The sequence below is a fragment of the Hemitrygon akajei genome, unplaced genomic scaffold (genome assembly GCF_048418815.1).
Source record: "Hemitrygon akajei unplaced genomic scaffold, sHemAka1.3 Scf000033, whole genome shotgun sequence".
Taxonomy (NCBI): domain Eukaryota; kingdom Metazoa; phylum Chordata; class Chondrichthyes; order Myliobatiformes; family Dasyatidae; genus Hemitrygon; species Hemitrygon akajei.
In genome coordinates, this window is record NW_027331919.1 from 9,583,905 (window position 1) to 9,594,441 (window position 10,537).

At 47.7% G+C, this 10,537-nt stretch overlaps 2 long non-coding RNA genes across 3 annotated transcripts in view; both read left to right on the forward strand.

The window, feature by feature from the left end:
- Positions 1–9,047, forward strand: part of LOC140719931 (uncharacterized) — a 10,094-nt gene extending 1,047 nt beyond the window's left edge. Inside the window, exons 2-4 of one of the 2 annotated variants that reach the window (XR_012097047.1) lie at positions 104–304; positions 4,028–4,125; positions 7,731–9,047. This is a non-coding gene — a long non-coding RNA (uncharacterized lncRNA). Of the gene's footprint in view, positions 1–103; positions 305–4,027; positions 4,199–7,730 lie in introns of those variants that run through there. The other variant, XR_012097046.1, reaches the window with a different exon arrangement.
- Positions 1,207–2,788, forward strand: LOC140719932 (uncharacterized). Its single transcript, XR_012097048.1, has 2 exons — positions 1,207–1,540; positions 2,361–2,788. It is a non-coding gene; the product is annotated as an uncharacterized lncRNA (long non-coding RNA).
- Positions 9,048–10,537: the final 1,490 nt, after the last annotated feature.

A 10,537-nucleotide genomic window follows, 5' to 3' on the forward strand; every position in this document is an offset into this window, starting at 1 on the left:
TGATATCCCCCTGGAACAGTAAGATTTGACTACAATATTCAGCCTGCTTTGCTGACAGTTGAAGGGAGGGGAGGAATGTTGAACCGTTTGGATTTGTTTTCAGCAGAAACGCCGCTCCCTGATCCGAGGAATGTCTGCGTGTCGGAATCCGTCCTGCGGACGGGCAGCAGCTTGCACACAGAAAGTCGCGCTGTGAGTCTCACAGAACAGCAGCACCGGCTCCTCGCCCGATTCTCTGCTATGAAGTTGGAAGAAAACAACTTGACAGTATATCCACACGGAGACTGAATGTTAGTGAATTAAGGTGAGAATAATTCAGCTTCTGATATTTGTTTCCGATCTTTATTTCAAATCGATGCATTATCTGTGTTTTGCATCGGTGATTATTAACTCATTCGCTCCCTTTTAACCCCCTTCCGGCGGCGATATTATTTGTGATCCTACACTTTCTTGTCAGCATTACTGAGATTTTCCACAGCTTATGCCACGATTAAAAACTGATCTGAAACCAAGGGTTCCGATTTCAAAGCAAGCGTGTGAAAAGTCTGTTTGGACAACACGTTTCCCGTTTCCAAAGCTTGCTTGCATTTCAGATGAATGCATGTTATCTTTCCCTTTGAGACTGTGTTTATTGTGGGGGCTTCCAACTGATCCGCTCGACATCCTGTAGAAGCAAAGATTTTGACTCTATTCAAGGCCACGGCACAGAGTAAACAGCGGGGGTGGAGGCGGTGGTGGGAAAACGGGTTGGTGGGGGTGGGGGGTGACCGGTTACAGAAACAGACAGGCGGCAGGCTGCATTACGGAGCGAAAGCCATGATTTTATTGTACGGGGCAGAAGGCTGGATGGGCCGAGTGGCCGATTTCTGCGGGGTATATTTACCGTAAAGATCTGACTCCAGAGTTACTGGAAAACTATTTAAAAATGACAGGCCATCACACATATAAAGTACCTGTCGCTGAAATAAAAACCAACATTGATTTTTCGAACATGTTTGTTTGAGTTCAGCAGAAGGCGACGCCCTGCACCGGGACAAGTGAGTGATGTTCGAGTTGAAGCTCGTCCTGCGCTGGGAAGCCCCGTTCTCACACAGGGTGGAGCTCAGAACCTCCTAGAACCCGAGATGGATAAAATCCTCGGTCTGGGATTCGCTGAATTAAACAAAGAACCTCCGCCCCATTGGTTGTGATGGAACTGCAAGGAGGGAAATTGTTTGACCTACGCGGAAGTTCAGCTAGAACTTACCCGCGTCCGCGAGAGACGGTTAACGTGGCCTTTGATATTCCTGTCCGTGTTTCCTCCATTTACCCCCAGTTCCATCTCCCCCCGCTGCCGGACATACCCCGGGCCGCCGAGGGTGCGCGCACCAGAACTGTGGCCATGTACGCTTATTGCAGCTCAATCGGACCAGTGTATCTGTAATGGACACTGTATAAACAAGTAGCCTCGGAGGGAGCAGCTTAGACTGAAATCTCTGTACATGGTGAGCACACCGCTCACCCGGGACCGCACTGAACTCCGTCCGGTTTCAACATCGCAGTAAGTGTTGTCTCCGATTCCTCAGACCCAGGGAGCGTTCACAGCGGGGTTCGGACCGGGAGGGAATTCAATGGCACGAAGGAGCTCTGAAATGTTCACGTTAACGAATTAATTACTGACCAAACGGATTAGGAGAAGCGACGTCGTTACCTTCAATCAAAACATTGTCCTGTTGGTTTCTACTGAATCAGTACTGTAGAACGTTTCACACCGACAGTGATATCCGAAATGTCCCACGGGGCAGGGTTCCGTCTCTGATCTCTCTCTCTCTCTCTCTCTCTCTCTCTCTCTCTCTCTCTCTCTCTCTCTCTCTCTCTCTGATCTCTCTGTCTCTCTCTCTCTCTCTGTCTCTGTCTCTCTCTCTCGCTCTCTCTCTCTCTCTCTCTCTCTCTCTCTCTCTCTCTCTCTCTCTCTGATCTCTCTCTCTCTCTCTCTCTCTGTCACACACACACACACACACACACACACACTAAAACTAACTACTCAAAACAACAGAGAAAACGTGAGATTTTACTGTTTGGATTGTCTCAGTTAAGAATGTGGCAGATCGGCTCATTCCATTACTTTTATTTTTCATAGAAAGAAAGATATTAAAGCCACAGATGATTTGGTGTTGAGATGAATTAGAAACTCACAATGTCTGATAGCAATTGTGACAAGCCGGCATTCAGATTGCTGACACTGGGGAACTTTCTTTCCTCTGTCACCGCGTATTATTGATATCCCCCTGGAACAGTAAGATTTGACTACAATATTCAGCCTGCTTTGCTGACAGTTGAAGGGAGGGGAGGAATGTTGAACCGTTTGGATTTGTTTTCAGCAGAAACGCCGCTCCCTGATCCGAGGAATGTCTGCGTGTCGGAATCCGTCCTGCGGACGGGCAGCAGCTTGCACACAGGAAGTCGCGCTGTGAGTCTCACAGAACAGCAGCACCGGCTCCTCGCCCGATTGTCTGCTATGAAGTTGGAAGAAAACGACTTGAAAATATATCCACACGGAGACTGAATATTCTTAGTGAACTAAGTTGAGAATCATTCAGCCTCTGATATATGTTTCCGATCTTTATTTCAAATCGATGCATGATTTGTGTTTTGCATCGGTGGTCAATAACTCATTCGCTCCATTTTAACCCCTATCCGGCGGCGATATCATTTGTGATCCTACACTTTCTTGTCAGCATTACTGAGATTTTCCACAGCTTATGCCACGATTAAAAACAGATCTGAAACCAAGGGTTCCGATTTCAAAGCAAGCGTGTGAAAAATCTGTTTGGACAACACGTTTCCGGTTTCCAAAGCTTGTCATTTCAGATGAATGCATGTTATCTTTCCCTTTGAGACTGTGTTTATTGTGGGTGCTTCCAACGGATCCGCTCGACATCCTGTAGAAGCAAAGATTTTGATTTTGTTCAAGGCCACGGCACACAGTAAACGGGGGGGGGGAGGCGGTGGTGGGGAAAGGGGTTGGTGGGGGTGGGGGGTGACCGGTTACAGAAACAGACAGGCGGCAGGCTGCATTACGGAGCGAAAGCCATGATTTTATTGTACGGGGCAGAAGGCTGGATGGGCCGAGTGGCCGATTTCTGCGGGGTATATTTACAGTAAAGATCTGACTCCAGAGTTACAGGAAAACTATTTAAAAATGACGGGCCATCACACATATAAAGTACCTGTCGTTGTACCAAAAACAAACATTGAATTAATTAAATCATCCAGATCGCTAACAGAGATGATAAACAACAATGGACCCAGCACCGAACCCCGCGGAACCCCACCAGTCTCTGGTCTCCAGTCCGCGGACCACAACATTTTCTACCACTATCTACTGGCATCTCCCAGGATGCCGATTCCGAAGCTACATTACCATCTCTTCCATAATGTTAAGCCCCTGAACCTTCTTGATGTGGGAATCTGTCGAATGCCCTGGTAAATTGCTCTAAATTATTCTAATATTTATTAATAATATTTCTAATTTTTATTATTCTAATATTTATTCTCGGTAAATTAGCCATTCGGTAAATTAACTCTTCTATTTTCCCCCGGAGCAGCAAGTGAGCGTCACGTTGTTCCAGTCTGATAGTTTATCAAAAACATTTCTGAATATCCGCTCACAGTTGCACTCAATCCAAACTCTCCGGCTGACAGTGTGTTTGCAGAATTCACGTTTATATACCCTCCTACTGCACCGCTTTCGCCACGAGAATTATCATGATCTGGCTCTGTTCTCCCCGCCCGGCCCAGTTCTCTGTACTTCCCAGTTAGCGTCCTCTCCGTGTTTCTCAAAATCAAAACCCTGCTTTGTTTTTGCTCTTCTTAGTGCCAGATGTATGTTATGCAAAACTTTTTCTCAGCTCTTTTAAGCTCTTCTTTGTATCGATATGGAAGCCTCAATAGATTTTTTTTTAACTATTCCGAAAGCATCATATTTAAATAGCGATTACGAAGAAATGACTGTATGATGACTGGGTCTCGGTGTTTATTGTTACAGATCACACGAATTCTGAGAGGGAACAGCAGTTCAAAAGGAAAGAGGCGACGTCGACGTTACGTGAGGGTTCCGAGTTTTTTTTCAACGTTGATATAAAGGTAGAAGTAATGCAAAGTGGGCACGATTGTACATCAATGTTAGCAGGGACATCATGCTGCGAGAAGAATGAACACCAGATGGTTGAGATCAGGAACATTTTTCTAAGCAGGTGTTACAATTGCAAAGTTAGCGTTACAATGAGCCGTTCATGTAACATGAGTTCCCTTTCACCAAAACTTGCCGTTTCTGATGACTGTGTGTTGTTTTCTCTTTGAGACGGTGTTTATTGTCGGTGCTTCTGAGCTGATCTCCTGAAAGTCCCGTAGCAGCAAATACTATGATTCTGTTCAAAGGCAAACACGAGCAAATCTGCAGAGGCTGGAAATTCAAGCAAAACACACAAAATGCTGGTGGAACGCAGCAGGCCAGGCAACATCTATTAGGAGAAGCGCTGTCGGCGGTTCGAGCCGGGACCTGACGAAGGGTCTCGGCCCGAAACGTCGACAGCGCTTCTCCCTGTTGGTGCTGCCTGGCCTGCTGCGTTGCACCAGCATTTTGTGCGTGTTGCTTGATTCTATTCAAAGACCCGATACATATCAAACAGTGGGGGTGAGCAGTTACAGAAAGCGGCAGGCGGCATTGCGGAACGCAAGCCATTATTTCACTGCGTGCGGCAGAAGGCTCGGTGGGCGAGAGGCCAATTTATTCCCGGCATGTTTACAAGAACAGCTCTGACTGCAGCGTGACTCTAGCCAATTTAATGAGGTCCTTCCAAGGCATATGAGTGTCGATATGGAAGCCTGGATAGTTTTCTTTAACTATTCCGAAAGCGTTCTCTTTGAGTCCGGCGCATTAGCGGTTACAGAGATACGGCTGTAAGATGACCGGGTTGGGTGCTCATTATTACAGCAGGTCAAAGGACAAGAGGCAGCGCTGATGTTGAGTAAGGAATCCGAATGTTGATACAGATATAGCAGCAATGCAGAATGTGTGTGATATTAAAATAACACAATGGAAATAGCAAACACGAGAGAGTCTGCAGAACTATTTGCTGGAATAACCCAGAAGGTCAGACACCATCTATCAAGAGGAATTTCTCGACCCGAAACATCGAATATTTATTCCTCTGCCCAACCACCTAATTCCCTCCAGCATTTTCTTGTTGTTATGGGAACGGTGTCGATCGGGCGACGGTAAGTAGCATCTTCATATTAACAGACGAGCAAACGCCAAATCTATCACAAATTATGCCCAGCTTTATGCTGGCTAGGGTGAAACAGTCCATATTCCAAGTCTGTACGGGTATCCGTTCCCCTCTTTTCCTTCGCTACATCGACGACTGCATTGACGCTGCCTTCTGCACGCCTGCTGAGCTCGTTGACTTCATTAACTTTGCCTCCAACTTTCACCCTGCACTCAAATCTACCTGGTCCGTTTCCGACACCTCCCTCCCCTTTCTTGATCTTTCTGTCTCCAGCTCTGCAGACGGCTTGTCTACTGATAACTACTATAAGCCTACAGACTCTCACAGTTACCTGGACTATTCCTCTTCCCTCCCTGTCTCTTGAAAAAATGCTATCCCCTTCTCACAATTCCTCCGTCTCCGCCGCGTCTGCTCTCAGGATGAGGTTTTTCATTCCAGGACGAAGAAGATGTCTACCTTTATTAAACAAAGGGACTTTCCTTCTTCCACCTTCAACTCTGCTCTCAAACGCATCTCTCCCATTTCCCTCCCATCTGCCTTCACTCCAGACGCCCACCACCCAACTCGGAATAGGGCTCCCGTTGTAATCACGTACTATCCCACAAGCCTCAGGGTCCAACGTATAATTCTTCGTAACTTCCGCCACCTCCAACGGGGGTCCCACTAGCAATCACATCTTTCCCTCCCCCTACCCCAACTTCTGCTTTTCGCAGGGATCGCTCCCTACGCGACTCCCTTGTCCACTCGTCCCCCCCCATCCCTTCCCACCGATCTCCGTCCTGGCGCTTATGCTTGTAAACGGAACATGTGCTACACCTGCCCTTACACTTCCTCCCTCACCACCATTCAGGGCCCCAGACAGTCCTTCCAGGTGAGGCGACACTTCACCTGTGAGTCGGCTGGTGTTGTATACTGTGTCCGGTGCTCCCAGTGTGGCCTTTTATATATTGGTGAGATCCGACGCAGACTAGGAGACCGTTTCGCTGAAAACCTACACTCGGTCCACCAGAGAAAGCAGGATCTCCCAGTGGCCACACATTTGAATTCCACGTCCCATTCCCATTCTGATATGTCTATCCATGGCCTCCTCTACTGTCAAGATGAAGCCACACTCAGGATGGAGGAACAACCCTTTTTATACCGTCTGAGTAGCCTCCGAACCGATGGCATGAACATTGACTTCTCTAACTTCCATTAATGACCCCCTCCCCTTCTTACCCCTTCCCGGATGTATTTAGTTTTTCCACCTCCTCTTTTTTCCCCTTTTTTTCTCTCTCTCTCTGCCCATCACTCTGCTTGTTCTCAATCTCCCTCGGGTGCTCCCCTCCCCCTTTCTTTCTCCCGAGGCATCCCATCCCATGATCCTCTCCCTTCTCCAGCTCTGTATCCCTTTTGCCAATCACCTTTCCAGCTCTCAGCTTCATCCCAACCCCTCCGGTCTTCTCCTATCATTTCGCATTTCCTCCTCCCCTTCCTATTTTCAAATTTCTACTGATAGAGAGAGAGGCCATTATCAAGCGCCACATCTGAAATCTGCCCCCATTCCTCTCAGTGTCGGGATTGTGGCATTGGGGCACTGACTAGAGGCTGGGCAGTGCCGATGTTTGAGGAATTCCTGGGATGCGGGGAAGGCGTGATGTGGGATGTAGTTCGACGAGCTCAGCTTGTTCATGTCCCAGTTACTCTTGGAAATTGCAGTGACGGTAATCTCCGGAGTGATGAAAGGAATAAAAGCTGAAATAGATCATTCTCTCCACCATTATCCTGACATTACACATTCTTAAAATAAAGTAGTGATCTTAACTGACCGAATGTTTTCAAAGATTGAATGTCAGGAATTGTGAAAGACTGAGTTTAAATGATGACACAAACGTTGGAGGTGTTGTGGATAGTGTCAGAAAGTACAGCGGGACACTGATAGGCTGCAAAACTGAGCTGAGAAGTTGTAAATGGAGTTCAACCCTGATAAGTGTGAAGTTGTTCAATTTGGTAGGTCAAATATGGTGGCAGAATATAGTATTAATGGTAAGACTGTTGTGAGTGTGGAAGCTCAGAGGGATCTTGGGGTCCGAGGCCACAGGACGATCAAAACATCTGCGCAGTTTGGCTCTATGGTTAAGAAGGCGTACGGTGTGTTGGCCTTCATCAATCGTTGGATTGAATTTAGGAGCCGAGAGGTAATGTTGCAGCTATAGAGGACCCTGGTCAGAGCTCACTTGGAGTACTGTGCTCAGTTCTGGTCGCCACACTAAAGGAAGGATGTGGAAGCCATAGAAAGGGTGCAGAGGAGATTTACAAGGATGTTGCCTGGATTGGGGAGCATCTCTTATGAGAATAGCTTGAGTGAACTCGGTCTTTTCTCCTTGAAGCGGCAGAGGATGCGTGGTGACGTGATAGAGGTTTACAAGATGATGAGAGGGATTTATCATGTGGATAGTCAAAAGTTATTTTTTTCCCCAGGACTGAAAGGAGGACACAGGTTTAAGGAGCTGGGGAGAAGGTACAGAGGAGATTTTGAGGTGAGTTTTTTACTCAGAGAGTGGTAAGTGCGTGGAATGGGCCGCCGGAAACGGTGGTGGAGGTGTATATCTTAGGATCTTTCAATAGCCCTTTGGATAGGTACATGGAGCTCAGAAACATAAAGGGCTATGGATACGCCTAGTAATTTCGAAGGTAGGGAAATGTTCGGCATAACTTTGTGGGGTAAAGGGTCTGTATTGTGCTGTAAGTTTTCTATGATTCTATCGGCCTCCATCAGCAGCTGCCCATTTTACGCATTCAGCACTCTCTTCGTAAAAAAAATAAAAAGAAATAAAAATCCCTGACATCTCCTCGGTACCTACTTCCAAGCACCTTAAAACTGCCCTATCGTGGTTGCCATTTCAGCCCTGGTAAAACCTCTGATTATCCACACTATCAATGACTCTATCAGGTCTCCTCTCATTCTCCGTCGCTCCAAATAGAAAAGTCCGAGTTCACTCAACGTATTCTCATAAGGCTTGCTCCCAAATCCAGAAAAAATCCTTGTAAATCTCTTCTGAAAACTTTGTATAGTTTCCACATCCTTTCAGTACTGAGGGGATCAGGACTGAGTCCAGTACTTCAAGTGGGGTCTGACCAGGATCCTATATAGCTGTAACTTTACCTCTTGACTCTTGAATTCATCCCATGGTTGATGAAGGCCAATACACCGTACGCCTTCTTAACCACAGAGTCAACCTGCGCAGCTGCATTGAGTGTCCTATGGACTCGGACCCCAAGATCCCTCTGATCCTCCACACTGCCAAGAGTCTTGCCATTAATACGACATTCTGCCATGATGTTTTGATCTACCAAAATGAACCATCTCACAATTATCTGGGTTGAACGCCCTCTGCCACTTTTCAGCACAGGTTTGCATCGTATCAATGTCCCGCTGTAACCTCGACAGCCCTCCACACTATCCACAACACCCCAATCTTTGTGTCATCGTAAAATTTACTTTTTTTGCAATTTAATTTTTATTGAACTTCATAATCAAACAAACATATCCATAAGATATACATCAGATATTGTACATTCATATCATAAAATCATATTTGCCACAAATATCACTTCTCTCATAATTCTGCCTTCTTCTACTACACATTGTGCTTTTCCCTTACAGTCCTTCTTCACCTTTCCTGCCTAACCCCTCCCTGTTTCCCCTCCCCCACCCTTTGATCTTTCCCCTTACTGTTTGTTTTTGCACCTGGCACCTACCAGCCTTCTCCTTTCCTCCCTCCCCCACCGTCTTTATAGTGCTCCTGCCCCCTCCCTCTCAGTCCTGCCGAAGGGTCTCGGCCCGAAACATTGACTGCTCGTTTCCACGGAAGCTGCCCGAACTGCTGAGATCCTCCAGCGTGTTGTGTGTGTTTCTTAGACCCCAGCATCTGCAGAATATTTGGTGTAAAATCCCGCTCCCCATACTAACACGGGTTATACTGACCAAAGAACAAACTGCCGGAGGAACGCAGTGGGTCGGGCAGCGGCTGAGGAGGGAAATGGACCGTCAACATTTCTGGCCGAGACCCTCCCACTGGACTGATAGTGGACAGGAAATATTCAGAGAAAAGCGGTGAGGGGTGGGGATGGGGCAAGAGCTGGGGAGACAGAGGTGGATCCAGGTGAGGGCAAAGTGGAAATAGTGACAGGGGTGGGAGGTGTGTTGTGCAGAAATAGAATTTAATTCCATGGAGGATTATAAGAAGTTAGAGATTGTTTGATTTAGAGATTCACCAGACTGATTCCTGGAGGACGATGAAGTCTCAGTGATCGTCTTCACATAAATCAGAGGCCGGCAGATGTGTGGAGACCGAAGGGATCGAGGAAATGAGGATCGGGGAGAAACATGTGGGCTGAGATTGGAGAGCAGCCGCCATCTTGTTTTTGGTTTGAGGAGCTGAACAGACTCCTCCTGCTGTTTCTCACTTGGTGTTACAGTGTTCCTGTCCAGTGAGGTTCCGGAGGATTGTGAATAGAAATTACTGTTTATAAACATACAAGTGATTTCAATGAAAACTGCGCAATTCCTGTTCGGGTGGGCATTGTGTATCGGACCGTGATGGAATCGAACCCGCAAAGCTCCAGGAACAGGGAGGCGGAGCAATGGGGACGGGAAAGATACAGAGGGGAAAATTAAAAATGTAGCTGGTGTAAGTATGAAATAAGGTTTAAAATGCGGCAGGTAGGTCGGGCAGTGTGTGAGGGGCGAGGAGCAGAGTCCCCGGTTCAGGAGGGAGTCCCTCCACCCGTCACGTGATCCAGCGTCTGGCTCCCATTTCAAACACAGATCCGCAGCATCTGAGGTTTTCGCTTCCGAGGCCCCGCCCCGCTCTCACAGTCTCCGGATGGGCGGTGCTTTTCTTTCCGTCCTCTGTCGAAGCGGGTCGTCGGCGGGGAGCTGGTGTACCGATCGCTCTTTGCGGGACAAATTAATCAAGTTCTCATCAGTGAGCATTGGGGTCATTAGGGGTGAACGCGACCAACAATTTCCCATCGGTGAGTACTGAAGCCGATTCGCGGGAGGGGGGTGGTTGAGGGTACCTGATGTCGGGCAGAGAGTCCCGTTAACTTCCTCGAACTGGCGGCCTCGTCCCGCTTCCTGGATCCAACCTGTCGTGGTCGGTCCGGGTTATGGGACCTTCACGCCGAACCGCCTGAGATGAGCTGCCGCTCAGCCCCTGGTGTTCTGCTCCCAGGAGCGGGATGAGGTGGTGATGCCGAGATTAAACACACGCATTAAGATG